Below are 23388 nucleotides of genomic sequence, written 5' to 3' on the forward strand. Positions count from 1 at the left end.
GGATGTTAAGCAAACTGAAATAGATAATAGTGTTAAGGAAAAAACTTTTCGGTTCATTTTTACCAATCTAACTATATCTCAAAATATTTCCCTGGATTTTTTATTACCATTGATTAGCTTGACGAACTAATGGGAAGTGTACATACTTATTATAATTGTCTAAAATAAAAAGAAATACATGCTTGCACACATAATGTTACTATGTTCCTACCTAATTGAATTTTGAGTTTAGCTCCAGTTTACCTTAGTTTTATTAAATTCAATTGATTTAACCCATAGCTACATTGTGTGAGGAAAACTCAGTTGTTCCGCTTTGCTAGGAGACTGTGTCTATCACATTGTAGAGCACTGAATTGTGTACCTGATGAGACAATAAGACTATCACGTCACCTATTTATATATCTCTCTGATTGTGAAACGATGTAAAGGTTCATTTTGAGCTTCTTCGTCTCCTACTTTCTTTGGATCTCTTCCAGGAGTTAAGTATGAGACAGCATCAGATGCCAGGCGCTGCAATAAAAGGAAGGTAAACTGGAATTAAATTAAAACGTCATCCATATTTGGTTATTAGGGAGTACATCTAACCCAATATGTGTCAAAATATTTTATTTTATGGACATAAGAGGAAAAACGTCTATGGAAATATTAAACTGATGTTACAATACAATATACATATTTGTCTGGAGACAGAAAATATCAAAGCAGATGACGTCAATGACATTGTCTTTTTTCCGGATTTAGTAAAACGTTTTGTCTGACTTCTCTAGAATAATGAAATTAAAACCATTACGCAGCTTTCCTAGGAGAATATTTTTATATTGCTGATCTTGATAGCAACGTTTACTTAATGTGGATGTCAAGATCGAATCAGGAATGAAAAATTAGTATTTGGATACTTAAATAAGCTTTTTTAAAACTGAGATACACATAGATAGGGCTGAGATACACATGGTTCGAGATCAAAAAGTATTTGGAATTTTACTTATCATTCATTCCTAAGTGGTTTTAACACATCTTGGACTGCCAGAATACTTTGGAATACGGGAAGATAAGAAAAATTATGAAGAAGACATGGGGTCAGCGGGAGTGGTAGTTAGTGTAAGGGTTGGCGAGAGCACTCAACACTAATAAGACTGCTTCAGCACTTGGTAGCTTGTTACTGATATGCTGATAGTAATCTGCTAGGCAACATAAGCCCTCAATGTGAACCTTGTGAGTCCTTCGATATTTGTTAAATTGAAGGTAAACTAGATGTTCTTTGCTACGATGTATCGAATATTTCTCAGCCAAGTGGCCAATACAAAATAGATACCATCACACTGAATTGATAAAAGAAATATACTAGACATAAAAACAGAATATTTCCAAAATGAGGTAGGATCTCCACCTTTATTACCCACTAATATGAATTTTCAAGACATAAACTACTTAAATCTTTAAAATTTCAAGAACAGTGTCATAATTTTACACATGGAATTACATCACCTAGTTACTTACCAGGAAATATGTACTGTTTAAATATTTATGACTACAATCTATCAAAAGAAATGAAAAGTTCAGAAACAAGTGTCACGCTGTTGCAACCACCTTCACGCCAAATTTTAGATGCTCATTGCAAAGAATAATTAACTCATAATTACACCTCATTCACATTAAATTTACACAAGCTAATAAGGACTATTGGAGCCTCAACGTACACTACAATATATGCTTTTTAAATATATGAATTTTTGAATGTCATGGGTTGCTCTCTAAATGCTGCTAATACCAACGACTTATCTAAGGAATTAGAACTCCGGACAACAGGTTTAGAAACTTAGAAAAGCACTGACTCGGAATTGGTTCTGGAGTAGATGATATATTCGGATAACCTCGCTTATTACAAGGAGTCTTGTGAGTTTATTAAGAAAAGTTGTACCCAAAGTACCATCTGTTTTGGTAGAAAATGCATGCACAACCAAGGGATATAGTAAAACTGGAGATGTAAATTAAAACAATTTTTCAGATTCAACTATAAGAAAGATAAACCATAAGTCATAATATACATAAAAATGAATTGCAGTATGTGTTGCTAACTGCAATATTGAGAATGAATGGACCAATTCAGCTAATTCTGTTTGTACAATATTTGTTAAAGATCTATACAAAGAAACATATAACGAAGAAAAATATTGGAAAAGTGACCTAGAATATTTTATAGAATATAATGGTAATATTTATGAGTCATAATCCAACTTTAACACATGTAATATACGGATATCGACAATCAACTGACGTTCAACAATGTGACTGAACAACGTGCTGCAGCAGTGTTATGCAGATAGCAAATAAGAGTTAATATCGAAATTCTACTCCAGATTGCGCCAGTGACGATGTAAAAACATGTAATGCTATTATAGACACTGTTATTCAACCAGTCTAAATGAACAAAGCTGCGAATATTTTCATATAAGGTACTTCAAGTATCTAAGGTCTTGTATATTGACATTGTGTGTGGCCTAAGGCGAAACGATGAAGTGAACGATAAAGATCATCAATAATGCTTCAACGATCCATTCTTCATAGACTAAAGTCCGTAAAACAACGCAAACCCTTATAAACGACTATTTTGAAATATTGGACCAACTTAATAAGGATTTTCGCCATATACCGGAAATACATAGGAATCAGGTAAGATTTCCGTCTAGACCGTAAGAGGCTTCTCATTCCTACATATATATGTATATTTTCTTTATCAGTATAACAAGGCTAACTATTGCACTGAAATTATCCTGGATAGAAAGTAGATTACAACTTTTCAATATATTTATATTTACACAATACAATAGTCCAGCACATGTAGCATTCACAATACACACGCTATGTATAAAATATAATCCCTTAAACATGTTCTACTAAAAAAGTATTTTAAAATAAAAAAACTCTTATTTAAAATCACGTTTAATCTATAAATACGGTAATTTATAGTGTCTTGAAGACAAATTGTCGCCATAACTCAAGTTGGAAGCCGTTACAATCCACTTATTGAAAGTCTTCGCTGACAACTTTTTTATAAAGTGTAAGTTATGGCCTGTCACTTCACATCTTCATGTGTATAGGGAAACTTGCAACCGTGATAAATTTCAGCCTATATGGAACGATATTTATGGCCTTTGTATACAACTATATTTGAGTTGTATTTTACGGAAAAGTTCAAACAGCTAAATTTAGATGTAGGAATGTGCATAGAGAATAACAAACTAACAAGATAAGGAAAAGAAAAAAACATTTAATACCAGAAAGTAAGGAATTGCAAGTTTTCTACCGAACTACATCATTATTACTTGTATTAAAAGACATTTTTTTAAATAAAAATAAATAATTTAGTGAAGAAAATCGTTCAAACTAGTATCGTTTAGGTTGCAGAACTAGGCAGTAATTTATAGTTATAAATTATCAGTGAAATTTTATTTTCTGTGCTGCAAATGTTCCTGAAAAAAGATACAACACAAGATAAGGAAAAGAAAAAAAAACATTTAATACCAGAAAGTAAGGAATTGCAAGTTTTCTACCGAACTACATCATAACTACTTGTATTAAAAGACATTTTTAAATAAAAATAAATCATTTAGTGAAGAAAATCGTTCAAACTAGTATCGTTTAGGTTGCAGAACTAGGCAGTAATTTATAGTTATAAATTATCAGTGAAATTTTTATTTTCTGTGCTGCAAATGTTCCTGAAAAAAGATACAACACAAGATAAGGAAAAGAAAAAAAACATTTAATACCAGAAAGTAAGGAATTGCAAGTTTTCTACCGAACTACATCATAACTACTTGTATTAAAAGACATTTTTAAATAAAAATAAATCATTTAGTGAAGAAAATCGTTCAAACTAGTATCGTTTAGGTTGCAGAACTAGGCAGTAATTTATAGTTATAAATTATCAGTGAAATTTTATTTTCTGTGCTGCAAATGTTCCTGAAAAAAGATACAACACAAGATAAGGAAAAGAAAAAAAAACATTTAATACCAGAAAGTAAGGAATTGCAAGTTTTCTACCGAACTACATCATAACTACTTGTATTAAAAGACATTTTTAAATAAAAATAAATCATTTAGTGAAGAAAATCGTTCAAACTAGTATCGCTTAGGTTGCAGAACTAGGCAGTAATTTATAGTTATAAATTATCAGTGAAATTTTATTTTCTGTGCTGCAAATGTTCCTGAAAAAAGATACAACACAAGATAAGGAAAAGAAAAAAAAACATTTAATACCAGAAAGTAAGGAATTGCAAGTTTTCTACCGAACTACATCATAACTACTTGTATTAAAAGACATTTTTAAATAAAAATAAATCATTTAGTGAAGAAAATCGTTCAAACTAGTATCGTTTAGGTTGCAGAACTAGGCAGTAATTTATAGTTATAAATTATCAGTGAAATTTTATTTTCTGTGCTGCAAATGTTCCTGAAAAAAGATACAACACAAGATAAGGAAAAGAAAAAAAACATTTAATACCAGAAAGTAAGGAATTGCAAGTTTTCTACCGAACTACATCATAACTACTTGTATTAAAAGACATTTTTAAATAAAAATAAATCATTTAGTGAAGAAAATCGTTCAAACTAGTATCGCTTAGGTTGCAGAACTAGGCAGTAATTTATAGTTATAAATTATCAGTGAAATTTTATTTTCTGTGCTGCAAATGTTCCTGAAAAAAGATACAACACAAGATAAGGAAAAGAAAAAAAAAACATTTAATACCAGAAAGTAAGGAATTGCTTCTACCGAACTACATCATAACTACTACCGAACTACATCATAACTACTTGTATTAAAAGACATTTTTAAATAAAAATAAATAATTTGGTGAAGAAAATCGTTCAAACTAGTACCGTTTAGGTTGCAGAACTAGGCAGTAATTTATAGTTATGAATTTTATTTTCTGTGCTGCAAATGTTCCTGAAAAAAGATATAACACAGGTTCTGTCTTAATTAATTGTGCTTCATAATGGTTTAAAGCAATATATTTGTAAAATATTTCCAATGTATGAATAGAAACGTTTGTAAATTTTTTTATAAACGTCTACACACACAAACTAGTTTATATTCCATCTTTTTAAGTTGAATAGAACCAAGAAATGATAGTTTTATAATTAATAAAATTTGCATTTAAACCACAGAAAAACGCTACAAAATCTTTTCGATAGACTTTTAAAGAAGCAAGAGAACTATATTTTAACTTCCTAGTTACCTCGATTAGCTTTAAAGTCATAAATTTATTTACGAAATATACAGGTTAATTCAAAAACATATTTATTACGCCTCAATTTTTCCTCTGAAAGAAATATTCTAACTTAACACGTAAGACCTCGCAGCTTCTGTTGTAGAAGGCTTGTGCAAAGTTACAACATAAGGACAATTCGTATTTTGTTCTATTATATTTTTATAATCTATATATCTTTTTCATATACATTTCAAAAGTACTTTAACTTTACAAAATATTGTAAATATCTGTGTATTTAACTTAAGGAGAGTTAGAGATGCATGAGCATGAGCTGAGGCTAGGTCAGAACACTGACATTATCTTGACTGCAATAAACCTAGTATTGACAAGCTATAGATCGATACGAGACTTCACGACAAGGATAAGGAGATTAATAATATGTCGGCTAGACTGCTCTCCGACCGCAGCCGGGTACTTTACTGTTGACGGTTTCTTGATGGGAATCGATTAAATCCCTTACAATAAATTGAAAATAATTAAAAAATGAAAAATCTTTTTAATTAATTACCACATGTCGCGTAAGGTTCGTGTAAAATTTCAAATTTATAACTCATTTCACTCTCGAGAGGTCTTCTGAACAGATAGACAGACATACTTTCATACAGAAAATAATTTGACTCCAAAATTACACTCAGCTATGGTTAGACTGGTACTATCATATAACACATTCTTGCATATGTAAACATGAAATTTTACTCTAAATTTAAAGTTTACAGAAACAAGTTTTTCGAGACATTTTACCACACGATATTATGTTCGTCAAGTTAGGTTTCTTAGCAGTGTTCAAATAATAACAGTTTCTGTTAGCTTAGAAGTGTACTACAAGGCAAGGGTGCGCTGAAATAAAGAAATTTTCAGTTGTGACTTCATGGATAGTGGAATTGACTTTCTCCTGCACGAATACAATTTCCATATGTTTACATCCCTTATGATTTTACTCAGTAAAAAAAAAAAACTCGTTGCCATCATGGTTTACCGTAATACCAAATTAAAAATAAATATATCAATCAAGAAAGGAGGCTTCACGTAAAATTTCAAGTATATGAGTTATTTATATTTCGAGATTTAGTGGGGACAGATGGATTTATAGACATAAATGGAGATGGCATTATTGTAGCCTATCGAGTAATAAGAAATGCTAAATCTCAGTCAATAAATTACTATATAGGCTACTGTAAAACTAAACATATTTTCCAGTAATATATTACGACTCAAATATAACATAAACTAAAGAAAACTAAGATATTATTAAATAGTCCCAAATTACGATGGAATAATATATTTCCTTATGTTTTTCTGATCTTATGAAACAAATTATGATTAATATGGATTTACAACGACAGTATTTTATTAGTTACTTGACCAAGCCTTATTAATAATGGTAGAAAGACTATTTTATAGAATATAATGGCAATATTTATGAGTCATAATCCAACTTTAACACATGTAATATACGGATATCGACAATCAACTGACGTTCAACATTGTGACTGAACAACGTGCTAATAATAGACTAATAATTTGTTTTAAATTACTATTTAAATACTTTAATCTATATTTATTTGACAAATTTGATACGTAATACTACAAAGGAAAAATCTTACCCGCCAACAACAGTTGTAATTTAACATCGTTTTAAGTAACCACAATTGTCTTTAAAATAAGCTCATGTTATATTAAAGTTTGTTTCAAAAATTAAATCTAAGCCACACTATTGTGGTTAATCGACATAGGATTTATTTCTCAAAGTTTATTTAATTTACAAATTTGGCTCTATTTGCAAAAAACACATTACACATAAATATTAAAACATACTTTTACAGTGATCCGTGAATGTACGTTCGTAAGAAACAAATCATGCTGTAAGTAGTTTTACAGTGTAATGGATTTTATGGTGTATAAACAGTTTTAAGCTGGCCGCTTTGACATTTAAACATCGTAAAGAGGTCGCATTTATTTACGGTTGTTATAGTAAACTAACTACCTCTGCAAAAGCAATAACAGGATAACGGCTAAAGTAAAGGAGCGATATGCGGTGTGTTATTGCTATTCATTGTTTGTAACACCGTTGTTTATAAACAATGTACACTGCATACTCAATATACGATGTATTATCATATATGATGATTGTACAGTCAATATATATTATGATGGAATTTAGGCAGAAACATTTTGTATTACTAACTATTTTAAAAACTCAACCAGAATTTTTCGTGATCATCATTGTGAAACTATACTGAAGTAAACCTATTCATCAACTTTTAACGTTGAATTTCCTTTCAATCATATTTTACTATTTCTATATGGATACAATAAATGTGTTAAAGCCAATGTAAAATTATTAGCTATGGAGAAACATGTACCGTCATCTAACTCGAAGAGTTTTCTGTATAAAAATGAAGCTTAATGGAGAATGTCACGCCCTTAGACCAGGGTTTTCTCGAGATATCATGCGGATAGACAGACGGATATGAAATTTTTCCACCCCTTGAGTGATAGGCTTCGGTAACGTCGAGCAAATAAACTTTACTTACTAAGTTATTCGCAGTCCTGAAAACATTTTCAGAACGCCCGTTCTGTTTCGTAATGTACATTATACTACAAAATCAGAGAGTAAAACAAATTAAAAAACTCAGCCATTATTTGGTTTTTATTACTATTATAATTGTGTTGTAAGCGACAATGAACACAACCAGGATAAACTAGGCAATACTAAAACAGGCACGCCGCACCGCACTCTGCCTTCACCAACAGCTGAACTATTCTAAGATTATGTTGTAGTAAAACAGATTATATACCCTTTTGGTCCACCCTGTAACAAAGTGCCCATAACTAGCTTAATGTGTGATATGGAGAATAAGATTACACAAAGCATTACCGGTGTGACACACGCATACATTCAAGTCTCTACAGCCTTTCTGATAGCTGATTAATCCCAATAAACCTTAGTCGTGTATAATATGTAATAATATACCCAGTTGTGTTGCTAACAGTTACTTGCTGAGCTTTAGCGTAGTCTATCACTTGTGGAGTTGGAAAATATTAATTTGTGTCTCTTTCTATATGACTGTCTGCACGGTATCTCGAAAACCAATTGACCTATGGAATTTAAATTGTGAATGAAGCTTCATAAAGGGGTAACCCAGAATTCTATGATGGTGCATGTCACTCTATGGAATCTGGCTGAGTGTCAATAAGGATTCAAACACGTGACATACTAACACATGTAGCCTAACTATCCCAACAGATAAAACATTACTTTGTAGTGACGTGATGAGTAGACTTTTATTATTTAAACATATGAAACTCGATTTAATAAACAAAAATATGAATGTCATGTGGTAAGATACGCCGAGTAATACTGCACAAGTTCACATTAGAGAGCTACATGATGCGTCTTGTGATTGCACGTCTCGTATCTGTCCGCTGGATACCTCGAGAATGAAATGACCTCTAGATTTTAACTTTTCCAAGTAACCACAGTGAAGCCTGTTACGACACGTGGTGTGCCGTAGCACGTGTCGTAACACCTCAATGTTATTAAACTTGAACAACTATATAATATTTTACCATAGTTTCACTACTTCAACATAGAGTGGCCACATTCAATAGAGAGATATATCATTACTTCATACATAATGAAGTGATATAATAATAGGAGAAGTCGATACATGCACATTGAATTGAATTGTATCATATTAGGAGCAGTCGTTACAGGCGATGTTGATATTTATAACACAATAAGGGAATTACTTCAACATAGAGCGGCTACAGTCAGTCGAGTGATGTATCATTACTTCATACATAAGGAAGTGATATAATAATAGGAGAAGTCGATACATGCACATTGAATTGAATTGTATCATATTAGGAGCAGTCGTTACAGGCGATGTTGATATTTATAACACAATAAGGGAATTACTTCAACATAGAGCGGCTACAGTCAGTCGAGTGATTTATCATTATTTCATATATAATGAAGTGATATAATAATATTAGAAGTCGATACATGCACATTGAATTGAATTGTATCATATTAGGAGCAGTCGTTACAGGCGATGTTGATATTTATAACACAATAAGGGAATTACTTCAACATAGAGCGGCTACAGTCAGTCGAGTGATGTATCATTACTTCATACATAAGGAAGTGATATAATAATAGGAGAAGTCGATACATGCACATTGAATTGAATTGTATCATATTAGGAGCAGTCGTTACAGGCGATGTTGATATTTATAACACAATAAGGGAATTACTTCAACATAGAGCGGCTACAGTCAGTCGAGTGATGTATCATTACTTCATATATAATGAAGTGATATAATAGGGACAGAATGTGTTTAATGATTAAAAATGCATTTTCATTGAACACCCTGAGTGTATCATTGTATGTGTCTAAGTGTAATATGATTTTATGTTTAGATAAAATAGTGTGTGCATTTGGTATTATATAATGTATTAAAATAATAAATATTGATTCATTATCTCAATATTATATATATATATATATATATATATATATATATATATATATATATAATATATATATATATATATATATATCCTACTTTGTTTCGTAGTCAGCACGTAATATATTCCTTGCACTATATTACTGTGTAATATAGTCATATCTGACAGTGACAAGAATTATATTCGGTTATGGAACCCTATAAACTTCGTAGATCTACATGTTTCCCTCAATGTTTTGAAAGGAATCTTAGTTTAAAGAGTAAAATAACAAGTTTCGTTCTCCGAAGGTTGAGGGGACTGTTGTTGATTTTGGACTATTCTAATAACAGCAACGAGGGCTATGACTACATATAGCTACATAGATTGTCATTAAAATGTGCTAGATACTAAATATTGTGATTACAAGTGGTAGTCGAATTTCGAACTTTAGACAATAATATCAGCATGTTACTTATTAAAGACTAGCAATTTAGTTTTCAAAGCAGGGACACCATGACCATGTTCTTTTAAAATTAAATCGTAAAAGAAGATCCTGATAGAAGTGATAGTTATTGAAAAATGATCCAATAGTTTGATCCATTCTAGATGTAAGTTTAAAGATCAGGTCGTAAATCGGAGGACGGCAAAACTGTTTTTATTTTACCTCTGAAATGTCTCGAGCTTATGTCCAATATTTCATATTTATTGAATAGTTGCAAACGATTCCAGTAACAATCGAACCGTTGTAGGCCTGTTTGGAGAAATCCTAAGTCTAAAGGGAGACTAAAGTCGAAGTCCTTAGCCTTACATTTAACACACTTATGATGTAGTAAATGATGGAATTTAACCGTAGTCGATTCCAATAGCAATAAAAATTTGCGCAGACAAAGTAAAGCTTTTTCACGTAACATGAGATTTGTAAAGTGTACAGTCGCCATTGATGATTATGTTGTGTAACTTTCACAGGCGAATAACAATACATTTTTATTATCACTAGTTTAAATATTTATACACTACTAGCTGTTTCCCGCGGCTTCGCACGCTTTTCGTAAGCGTTACCCGTGTATGTGCATTTCTGGCTCAAGTAAATTATATTTCCAACGCCGATGTAGAGTTTGCTTTGTTGCCACGATCAAGAAAATTTGTATATGTTTATAGCCATTGTACACGTACATGTGTTTTATTATAAAGTGGTCTAATACTCAAGCTTTAAGTTCAACCAGAAATTTATCTGCTAGACAAATATACATCATAACTTATTGCCTTCAAATAGTGTTTGGCTATTAAATATTCGTAACTGTCTCGTAATTGCAGTTTATAATGTGCAGGCGCTTTGAAAACTATTATCTTTGGCAACGCCCCCTGGAGGCGATTTATATCAATAGACATAGCATAGAAACCTTCTTCGTGGAAAAATACATACAAATTTTCGTAATGATCGGTCAAGTAGTTTACGATTCCATTAAGGACAAACACACAAACATTCATTTATATATATATATATATATATATATATATATATATATATATATATATACATATATATAGATTATGCTTGTTGTTATTGAAACTGAAAGGTGATTAAAACACATTTATGATCTGCCTACTATGTTAAAAAGGGAATTATTAAATCTATTGGGGCATAGTGCTGACAAATTTTTGAAATAAGAAAAATCGTCCAATGCTAATACGTGATTGAATAATAAATACAAACACAGAGAGGCACATTAGATTTTCATATAACAGTATAGACCAATCGTAGGAATAACGAATTGAGAATTAAAAATAAATGTTATACAAATAACATCGAAACCAGGATTTATAAGATGGAAACGGCAAATGAAATTAAATGTCTTATTATTCGAAATATTGGATATTTGAAAATAAATTGAAACGTTGTATAGCATGAATTTAAATGGAAGTTTAAGTAATAAAAATATATGTAAAACAAGTTGAATAAGCGTCTAGAAAATCTTAGTAGCATACAGTAAAAGTAAATTATTACATCCACCTCTATATAGTTTAAGTAGATCTTACTTGTTGGAAATTCCACAAAAACACGAATTACTACGAAAACTGATGATTTTACACTTATTTTTATACCTGTTTTGACTTTTTGATTAAGCGTGATAACTTTAGTTTAAGAAACTTAATGAAGGATATTCTGTCTATCTATCATGCAGTGTTATTTAGATAATAAAATATTTATGTCCACCTTGTCGTTTACAAAATGATTCACTTTAGAGTACATGTAGGTGTATTACAGAAAGCTTGATAAAGGCTTCCGTTATATAACTGAGTAGATTACCGAACACGGTACGATGGTAAAGGTCGCTCAATCCCTAAATCAAGTGTCAGTTGTGACGCCAGAATCCCTCCCCTCACTTCTCAAACACCCCTCACTAGTCTTTGTCCCTTATGAACTATATCGACCTTTCTGTACCAACTGATTTGGTTGGGAATCATTCTTCCTAATTACTTTTCCAGCTTTTAGTTTCAGCTCTTTGGTATTAAAACTGTTATTAGTGCCCTGAAATCATGATTGTTATTATATATTTGTTTAATTCATTGCAATTTTTAGAATACTGTTAGCAATTATACTCAAACTAAAATTAATTGCAGTTCATTGTGTGACAAATAAATATAATTCGATTGAACCGAAGTTGTGAATTGTCTTTGTCATCGATACTTACGTATGTAACAATTGAGTTGTTTGTATATAAATTAACGTTAATTTATTGACCGATTTATATAGCTGAATGGATTGATAAAGTATCTGGAAAAGAGAAACCAAAACTATTTGCCAAAATTCTCTCAATGGAAAAGTGTTTCCAAGTACACAATAAGCAAGGCATAGATTGTCGGGCCGTCGTAGTCAGCAGTTATTGATCTTGCTCACTTCTTACAGATGATGCCTACCTCTTGAAAATTAAAAGGTAACTGCTGATAATACTGTTTTATACGGCAAGATTTGACTAAATTTTGGGTATTTGAATTTTTACAGTCCATTTTTACATGTTGAAACAGCTGATTTTAACACCAAAATGAGTTATAAAATATTGTAGCTTCTTGCCACAATCCCTGGCCTCTTCAGGCAGGATATTCTGTATACTATGTAGTGTATGGGCTTTAATTTGTGTACTACTTAACAATTTTATTCTGTTTCAGGTATTTTCTCAGCATCGCCGAACGTATTACTGTTAAGGTAAGGCGAAAGAGATGTTGCACAGCTATATTATGCCAATATACATTTTATGAAATATATATAATATTTTTTCTATGAAAATAAAAAAATACTCCATAAAATAAATTAAAGTTAAAAAACCAAGCAGTTACTGTAATTGAAATTAAATGAAACATTTCTCCTCAAACTAAACTTATGGTTTTGTATTTTAATGAACAATTCCTGATATTTCAGACACATTCAGCCTCAAGCTTCAAAGTAACGAGTTGTGTTCTTTATTATCAACATGTACATATTATAGTATTTAACTAACGGGACTATTTCTTCATTGTTTGTTAATGTGTTGAGTCTTTATTTATAGGGTACAAAGGTTTAAACTTTTAATTATGACTATCAGTATAGAATAAACTTACCTCAAATATAATGTATCCTTACAGTCAACAGCATGCTGCTTACATTCAGAGTTATTTCTAACTCTTTCATTCCTCCATGGCACGCAATAAACAGATGCGGTAACAACATTTATACTTTGAACATTTGTACATTTTAGTTATACTATAACATACAGTTGTTAAGTGGTATAACACTAAGTTATACATGTTTTGTTTTCCATAACAAATATGTTTTTTGTTCTCGAAGAAAAAGGTCTTTATATATAATTTTAAATAGACTAGATTTACTCAGTTGGCTGTAGGTTAAGCTTTATGGCACGTCAGTAAATAGTCAAAAGTGCTCTTACGTGTTGATTAGATGTTAAATCATAAAAAAACTAGTAAACCATCATCAATAAATAAATTATATCGTCTATTATATGGTGTTCCTTTTTTCTGATACATTCAACCTATTGTTTTAACCTATTTGATGCATTATTATTCAATTCTTTATAAAAACAATTATTAGCCAAATTAAAAAAAAGTGTTAATGGAACTGTGTAAAAGGAACTAAAATTGTTATTGTTAAAGAAAGCTAAAGTTAAGATATAATTTTAAACAAATATACATGCTTGTTGTATTCAATAGAATATATATTTAGCCTCAGTCTATAGAGTTATCCTAAAAATAACATAAAATACTGTATACCGGGTGGGAGTACACATTCACTTATTACTCACTTCTTGTGTAATGAATTGATGGCTGGACCTAAACCTAGATAATTCTATACAGCCAACGTTGATGGCTATTGACAAAGGTCAGATCAGATTACTTAAAGTACATAATTATATTCAAGATGAAAATGCACTTTGCTATAAAAAGTAGTAATATTGTAAAACATTTTGAGGAGCAAATATCAATATAAAATACAGTAAAATAACTCAGAAAAATTACACATATTTAAAATCCCGGGATGCTAAAAAATGTTAAAATATATTTTTGAAAATGGTGCCCCAACACATAAATTATTAGCTGCATAATCTTACACATGGTTCCGCATAATATCGGTAATTTACCCAAAATAATTGTAATTACAACAAACAGTGAAGGACAAAAATTTCTTTTACCTTTCAATAAATGTTAAAATAGTTTTGCTTATCTTATATTTTGGTTCCCACTAGTTCTGTTAAATTAATATAGTACATTAAAATGTGTATTCCATAATGGTGTGGAATTTGAAATCATTTGAAAGATATGGTTCAGTATAGTTCTGATTTTATTCAAGCTCATGACGCAATCACAAGTAATATATTGACGCGTTGATTAATGAAAACGCCACATTCAGTGCTTCTGGCATCAATATGCGAATGGTAATTGTTTGCTATGAGTTTAAACCACCCTCATTTAGCTTCGTTTAAGTTTACCAATGATTTACAGTACACAATCAGTTCTGCTGCCAGAACCTCAATATTTGCAGTTTAATACAGAGAGGCTTCTAAAAGTAAAAACATCTGGTTTTAATAAATCATTTAAAAATAAATTATAAAAATTGTTGCTTTTCAAATAATTATGTTTCTAGTATCTTAATGTTATAATTGGTTTTATAAATTTCGGCTATTAATGGACAGACCGCTTTTGGGAAAATAATGATAATTAAAATCTGAATTTTATATGTTCGTCTGAATTTTATACGTTTTTCTGCTACACTCTTGGTGTAGCAGAAAATTGTTGTGGTTTTACATAAACTTAATAATAATATTTTATTTATGTTTGTGTTTTGCTTAAATCAATTGAAAAATTAAAAGAAATTTCTTAATATTCTAAATTTAGTAGGCCTACTATTTCATTTTGATTTCGTTAACAAAGTTTTCTTACTACATTGAAAACACTCTGAATCTGAATTCACGTCCATTATTAAGTCAATAGAAAAACGTTCGCAAACCATTTGTCCACAACTTTAACAAACAATGAAAGTTATAATAGTAGACTAATAAAATGACCAAATACATTAGTAATTTATTATTGTAAGTTCTTTAAATGTAAACTCTTTAATTTAATCAAGATTTAATCACAGTACTTTATCATTTGAAAGGTTGGGTTCAAAAAAGAACATTAAGTTAGAAAAGTATTATTATGATGAAATTGAATAAAATAAACTTTTATAAAAATCCTTTATTGTTTACGTATATTAAAAATGTAAAAACATTATGCATTATGTCTTATTTTGATGAAATTTAACATTAAATATAAATTATAAATATTTTCAAATTTATATTGTATAAGTTTTACTATCCCTCAAGGGCAATCACTTATCATTTATACCAAAGTAATCTAGATTTCAAAAGTTTTTGGAGAAAACTAGTACTTTTAAAATATTTGTTACAATTAAAAACCATTTTATAGTTAGTGATCCGTACCTCAGTAATACTATTTTCGATATAAGCAATGTTTTAATTTGGTTTGTGTAATAGTTAAAAATGTTAAAATAATGGGAGTTCAATAGTCACAACCTTCGGCTCCTAGGCTATCTGGTACCGTAGGAACGCTGAAGTAAAAGCTTGTAAATTTAAATTAGACCTATACACCATCTGCATGACTGTTGAAGAAGTCGTATCTTTTTAAATAATAATTTAAAAATTTAACAGGCGTTGTAACGCCTATTATTTGTAACCCCTCATCCCGAGAATATATTCCATAAGTGGTGGAATTAATATAATCATAGGTAGGAGCACAAATCATTGACAACTTCATATTAGTAATAGATACACACTTCCAAGTAATTTCTTATTTCCATATTTCCTTACAAAATCATACATTTTCTACACACTACAATGTTACCGGGTTTGTCGTGGTTTAATGTAGATGAAGATAATATTAATCAATAATGCACAGTTACACTTTACTGCGTATGTGATGCAGTTCGATAACAGCCAACAATCGATATTCCATCATGAAAGCGCCTATGTTTAATTTCCTTTGTTTTAGTATAGTGAACCACGCCACAGGGAACGTACAAGTAATTTACTGCTCAATAATACAATACATTTTGCGCTATGATTAACATTACAATGTAACGTGACATAGACTATGGTTATTATCCCAGGCAGTGAAGCCAGCAGAATTACTAATACCAGTAGTTTGGTCAGGGCATTTATAACTTAAACGTTAATTAATAGGTTGACGTGGTTATTAAATTACCTATATCTATTAACTTAAATATCAATTTTTGGTGATCATTGCAAAAAGATTTCTATAACACCACTACTGGATTAATTATTCTTTACACATAACAATATAAACTAAGCCATTATAATATAATAACTAAATATTTGTTTTAAACAATGAGGTTACATAGTTAAGATTAGCCCCATACGGCTTTAAGTACATTAAATCAAAAAAAGAAACTAGCAGTTACTCTTAGATTCTCACGCAATTTCATAGGTTTTGTACCCTTGAAAGCAAAACAAACAAACAAATACACTTTCACATTTATAATATTATTAGGATGTAAACTATCAATTCCGACACATTTATATAAAATTTTGTTTTATAATAAGTCAAGCAATTAGAATCTATTTTTATCGTAGTTTCATGCATTTGCATTCTTAGCATTTTGCCTAGGTTTACCACCAGAAGGAGATGATACGTACAAGTTATCATAATGTAGTGTTCGTAAAGTATTATAATAATGGAAGTTTATGTAATATATTCCAAAATCATATACTTCATAAAGAGATTTCAGCAAAATATTACGAGGATGATTGTGTAGGATATTATTTTCCCTCCATCAACTATTGTCACAACGAGACAGCTCAGAACGACTTGCCATATAAATCCATGTTCCCAATAAGTTGTAATATTAAGAGATAAAGTTAAATTTAGTAAGAGGTCCTAATGCAAGGAGAAGGAAAGATTTTTCAATATGACGTTTTTCCAGTAAGTATAACTTTGGATCTCCAGTACTTTCGAAATGATACAAGGATTTATGGTAAGGAAAATAAGATTTGATCTTGATGGCTTTAACCTCAGATTTTTCACTTATAACAAGGAGCTGAGAAATCTTAGTCTTAAAATGATCTTTGCGCTTGCTTTGTTAGTTACAGGATATTCTAAACGGTTACGGCTGGGTGTAGGGCCGCCTCCCCGCGGAGGAGATATGGCGGATCCGATACGTACCTGTCATATTACGTTGAAAGAAACGAGCCCTGTTTCGGCGTCTCCCGTCAAAGCGTGCTGAGGATAGCACTCCCACATTTACAGGCTAGAGGGAATTCAACCCACTCCAACAGTCATCCTTAGCAGTAAACTATCCACAACGATCCACCCTTGCACTCTAATATGCGGTTATTGATGTGCCATTGTTGTCTATAGGTTTACCCAGATGTAAGTGACCCATTGATTTGTTTCTCCAATTAAATCCAATCGGAACCACCCAGAAGTGAACCTTTATTATGGAGTTTTAGATATCTATATTTAGCAACGTAATAATTCTGGAATACACTGTATCAGGTGGTTTCTAAATAAAGACGACTGCGCTTCTAAGAAACTTGAAGGTGGTTGGCTGTCAGAATACTATCAATTACAGCACTTATTACTATCCGCACTATTCCCTTTAGTAATATTTAACTTTATATCTATTAAAAATACTGGAAACATAGGACCTACTTCCAGTACTCCAAGCTGATTTCAAAGATCTTTATCAAAATAGGTATTATAAGGGGTTTCACTGACAAATAGCGTTGAAAGTCAGGGATTTTGTGATACATCTCTCAATATACAATAATTGTAACAACGCCATACAGGAGCTTTCAGACTTCCAAGACCGCTGCAGCTAGTAACGATGGCATGCGATAAAATATTCCAAAAGTAAACCTTCTAGAGACTATGATAATGGTTGTATTTTACAGTACAAAGGGGCATATATATTCCTTAAAATTACCATCTTAGAATGACCATGAACTTAAAAGTTGGATTGTTAAGTTCATGGTCAAACTATTAATAATTAAGGTCTAATCAATTTGTAACTGTTAAAGGTGATGAGAAAGAAACTCCGGTTAACAGCTAGTTAATTATAGTGAGATCGGTGTCTTTCTTCCTCGCAAGAAACATAACGATCTGGTCAGCAGCGATTGTGTGAGCTGAAACCCAAACAATAGGACGCTATGAGTTAAATACAGTTTTACAGGCTCCGTATTTTAATCTGAAGTGTATTGTTGGATATCATGAAGTAAATCTATACAGAATGTATTTTATTCACATAATTGATTTTCTGTATTAATTCGGTTTGAAAAGCTCTATAACGACATGTTTGAGCGTTTATATTGTGATTTAGTTGGTTTAAAAGTGACATACAGAGACTGATGTTTCTCATTATTTAAAAACAGTTATGAAACCAGTTGTTAATACACATACTACCACAAAAAAAATATATTTTATATCCATTTTTGGTGATACTACTTATGTTCTTTAATCTTATACTTATAATCAATAATTGTACTTCTGAATTACTTACGTTACTACGCAATATTGTCCATATTTTTAAAGCAGACTGACAGATTAAACATTAAAATTCGATTTATATGCAGTTCCAAAGGCGTTACTCCTTATCTTTAATTTCCAATAAAAATTCAAATCATTACTTAGGTCTGTGCCAGCACCAATAGTGTTTTACACAATTTGCAGAAACAAGAATATTTGACTGTGCCCTAACATGATTCATTTATTCCAAACAATCATTATCATTTTGCTACTTTGAAGAGTTCTGATAAAAATATGGAATAATTATTTAATTAATAGGTATGAATTATAAAATGTATTATTATTAAACAATAATAAGCAATGTAAAATGTTGACAAATTAATATAGTTCACCAATTTTGATAGTTTATATGAGGTAGATATATGCTAAAACATGTACACAAAAATATTACTTAAGATTTTGATTTAAAGTGTTGTAAATATGTATTGATGTAGAGTTACACTAAACTTAGTTACAGTTTTATTTTTAGATTTAACACAACGAAAAATGGTGAAAAACTTGTTATTTTCCTAAACGAAAACTTGTTGGCATTCTAAGGTCACTATTAGATTAAATAATTTGCATTAAATAAATTTTAAAATGTTTCCCAACACACACTAGAAAATACTACAGCATGTGGAACACAGTCCATTAACAATCATTTACTATGAAATTAGACTACTGCAGTTATAATTGACGACGATTTTATAAAAAATAAATATAAATTTTAAGAGATTTTACAAATTTTGTCTTGTGAGTAACGTTTAATTAAAAGAAATAAATATTAAGCGTGGTTTTGACAAAGTACATTCAAGTAGAAGCTGACAATTCCATTATTTCTTTGTGAAGCACCACGGTTTGTTTGCGGAGAATCATCTATTAACAACAGGCAGTTTTAACAACATAAACTAGCACGGTTACTAAAGTTACTGTAAGTTAAGTTAAGTTAATGTGCAAGCATCTTAAGTTTAAGTGTACAAGAGACTAACCACTCATCTACTGAGACAAGCGATCTACATAATCTACCAATAAGTGAAGTGTCTGTTACATAGACAAGGAGCACTTAAAGACTCATGCTAGTTTAACTACAACTACACGAACATCACTGGGCCCTAAAGGATCACATGGAGGACTCATATCAGCAAGGACATTACTATCAGCAAATCAGTAACAAGCTACCAAGTGCTGAAGCAGTCTTATTAGTGCTGAGTGCTCTCGCCAACCCTCATACTAACTACCACTCCCGCTGAACCCACCACTTCTTCATAATTCTTCTATTGTTATCAGTGTTCTACCATTCTCACGACATTTTGGACCACAAGTATGACCACAGCTCAGAAGATATAAAACATATTTTCAAAGAAAGGACATGTGTAAGAAAGTTGTGTTTTTTTCAGTGTAATATTATAGTGGTTTAATAAATCTATTACTTCAACAGAGTATTATATATCTACATTTATCTTACCCTGCGAGGGAAATCAAATAGCTAGTACTCAACTAATCGATCCATTAGTGTATAAATGTCTTCTATTAGACCGGTAGAATAATTGTGAGGTTTAATGTTCTGTTTATTTCTTAATACTGTATTCCAAAATAAAACTTTAAATTAATGATTTATGAAATGCTTGTTTATTTTTAGAACAGTCATTAAATTGGATTTATTTACGTAACTTTAAACTGTTCATCCATTTCATGAGTAAAGGTTTGGACATTTCATTTAGTTTTATCTCATTTATAGTAATTGTACTTGGTTTTTTTGTATAGATTTTGGGTTTTCAATTTAAAATCAAAATATATGATTATGGCCTTTGCAGGTGAGAATAAATCCAATTTTGGAGGGCTTGGAGTGACTATAACAGTGTCCAGAGTGTGTTTAATATTGATAATAATCAATGGTATCAGTATTGATAAGAATGGCACACTCTCAGTCACGTGATTGATCCGATCACTGATCTTGTTCAAAGATATTTGGAATGGAGTACCTTGTCGCATGTGGACTAACTATGACGCGTGTGAATTTTAAACATCTACGTGAGATGGGTTATCCTAACTAAATGTAATATTTTATAAACATATTTTCAAAACATAGTTTATCAGTTAATAACAAGTATAAGTATATCAAGCCTGTATATAAACATGGGTGAAATGTATTCTTGAATATAAAACTGAGAAAAAGGATTACGGACAAGTTATAACATTCCTAACTAAGTCATAGGATTGACAATATGGTATATTTCAAACGCTACCATACAATTGGATATGTGCCTAAGGAACATTATGGTATATAATTAATACCGGCAACCGAAATATAAATTGAGAATGAATCATGATAGTCACTATCTAGGTTTATTTTGAATAGATTTTGTAGATGAAAGTGATAAAAATATCTGGACTGTTATTTTGTTATGCATATAGTGTAAAAGATTTTTTAACACTTCGTAATGTTCACACAGTCACATTGTTTTTAAAGTCGTCTAAGAATAATATAAAATTATAATTGTATTTATACAGCGCATTCTTAAACGTTCACTTTGATTTTAACGAAATTAAGCTAGCAAATTATATCCGATTATAAATGGTTGATGGACATGAAGAGACTCTTGAAAGGTTTCAGTAAAGTTTTCTGCAAAGAAGACCTCATATATCAAAAATGGGGCGTCAACAATCCACTTGGAAGGGACTTAATGTCATGAGCTCTTGCTGTTAATTATGAGTTATTGACAGTAGTGACGTAGCGTCGGTTTCCCGCCACGTTACATATTGGCATCGCGTCTCACGTGTCAGAATCAACCGATAAGAATTGTCTTCTTTAAAACGCTACTTACTGATAATAGTTTTTGTATTTTATTTCTTTTTTACTGATTTCTGATATGGAAAATCTGAGAGGTACAAGGTATAGTAATTAATTACTTAGGGTTTACTTCAAAATGGTTTAAATTTTCAGATATATGTTCAGAAATTCTGTAATAGTGAATAATAGCTCATTTCAGATTCTCTACTGATCGAAAATTTGTACTACTAGAGCTAAATTTGCGTTCTAACTTTTTAAAGTGAACCACACTCATAGTGAGAATTACAAGGTACGCCACATCACGAGTCACGTGACAGGCTTTGCTAAGGTTATTCCTAGTCGGTTTATTTAATTATTGACAGATATAGCGACAGACAATATAAGGCAAAGAAATGTTTTACTTCCTCCCGGCAAACATAATGTATAAATTACGTGACATTCAATTCTTTTAATTACTTAGATGTCATATACACTATTTAAGTAATAAAGTATACACACCAACAGAAAATTATGTTGGAATAATTAGGACACATGTTTGTATAGAAGAAGAAGAAGAAGAAACAGTGCTTTATTTGTACAATAAACAAAAAACAAAATATTTACCCTCAATAATCTTAATAGGAACTAGCTTTAGCTCACTAAAAACAAATAAGTATTTATTTATCCTAAGTAAGGGAACAAAAATTTGCACTAAATACAATGGTCATTTCGACCGTCTGTCTGGTTGGCACTTCTGTACACTTCTTATAACTACAATTAATACAAAAAATGTAATTAACCAAAACTATAGATATTTTAAGTTTGGCGATTCAAATAAGGTTCAAAATATCGGAAAAAAAGAAAAGGAAAAAGTAATATTTCACGCGCGCGCGCGCGCGCCCACACACACACACACACGCACACACACACACACACACACACACAATAATATAATATTTGTTTTTATTTTATTTTGGGATCCTTACAACTGTCATATAAAAGTTTTTCATCTATATTTCAATATTTAAAAATTAAATTCATACACTAAAATCCCACCGCATTTTTCCACGCATCTCTCATATATTTTCCAAATTGAAGCCAATCCTTTCCATTAAGGTAGTCAAAAAATTGTTTTTCGCTTAGCACGTTACTCCCAAACCATTTTCTCCCGAATCGTTGCCAGAATAGGACAAATACTCACAAAGTGAAAGACCGTCTCATACTCATTACCGGTTACACAAAGAACATACGTGATTTTTATCAGGAATCCAAGGTTTGTTAATTTAAATCAACCAGGCCTGCCCGCGCCTTAATTGCCCAAGACATAATATCATAACAATCTTTCAGGAATGTCTTATCTCCAAGGTCAAGTTTTTTTGTTAGATAATGTGGATGATAGACAGACGTACAAGCACGGCCTGTACGTTTCACTCACCAGCCTGTTCGCATCGCCTCAACCACCCTAGACAATTGGCCCACCAACTCAACGCTGTTGTCAACATTAAAAATTTTACCTCGATTCCACACTTACTTCCTAAGCTCTTCCACTCCCTGAACCAGAAAATTTTTTTAAATACAATCTCCTTTGCTAATATGTAAGGTAAACGATTTGGCGTCATGCTCCAGATTCTTCCGAGATAAATTTAGATTTAATTGAAGGGTAAAGTAATATAATTTTTCCGAGCCAGTTTCGACAAAAAGTGTGTAATTTGGTGTGTTAAAGGGGAGTCTAAAAAGTTTTTTCAAAAACATTCTTTGAACTCCCTCAATTGCGTCAAATTCTCTGTATCCCCATACTTGGGCTCCGTAGCACAAAACTGACC

The 23388-nt window shown here is 31.1% G+C and overlaps 1 protein-coding gene across 5 annotated transcripts in view; it reads left to right on the forward strand.

Moving 5' to 3' along the window:
* The window catches only part of LOC124374291, a 1063620-nt gene that overhangs the window by 194233 nt on the left and 845999 nt on the right, over positions 1-23388 (forward strand). For all 5 annotated transcript variants that reach the window (XM_046832534.1, XM_046832531.1, XM_046832545.1 and 2 more), the window contains exon 4: positions 12892-12928. The gene's annotated coding sequence lies outside the window, so the exon portion shown is untranslated. The remainder of the gene's footprint in view (positions 1-12891; positions 12929-23388) is intronic.

Source organism: Homalodisca vitripennis, chromosome 1 (genome assembly GCF_021130785.1).
Source record: "Homalodisca vitripennis isolate AUS2020 chromosome 1, UT_GWSS_2.1, whole genome shotgun sequence".
NCBI classification, from domain to species: domain Eukaryota; kingdom Metazoa; phylum Arthropoda; class Insecta; order Hemiptera; family Cicadellidae; genus Homalodisca; species Homalodisca vitripennis.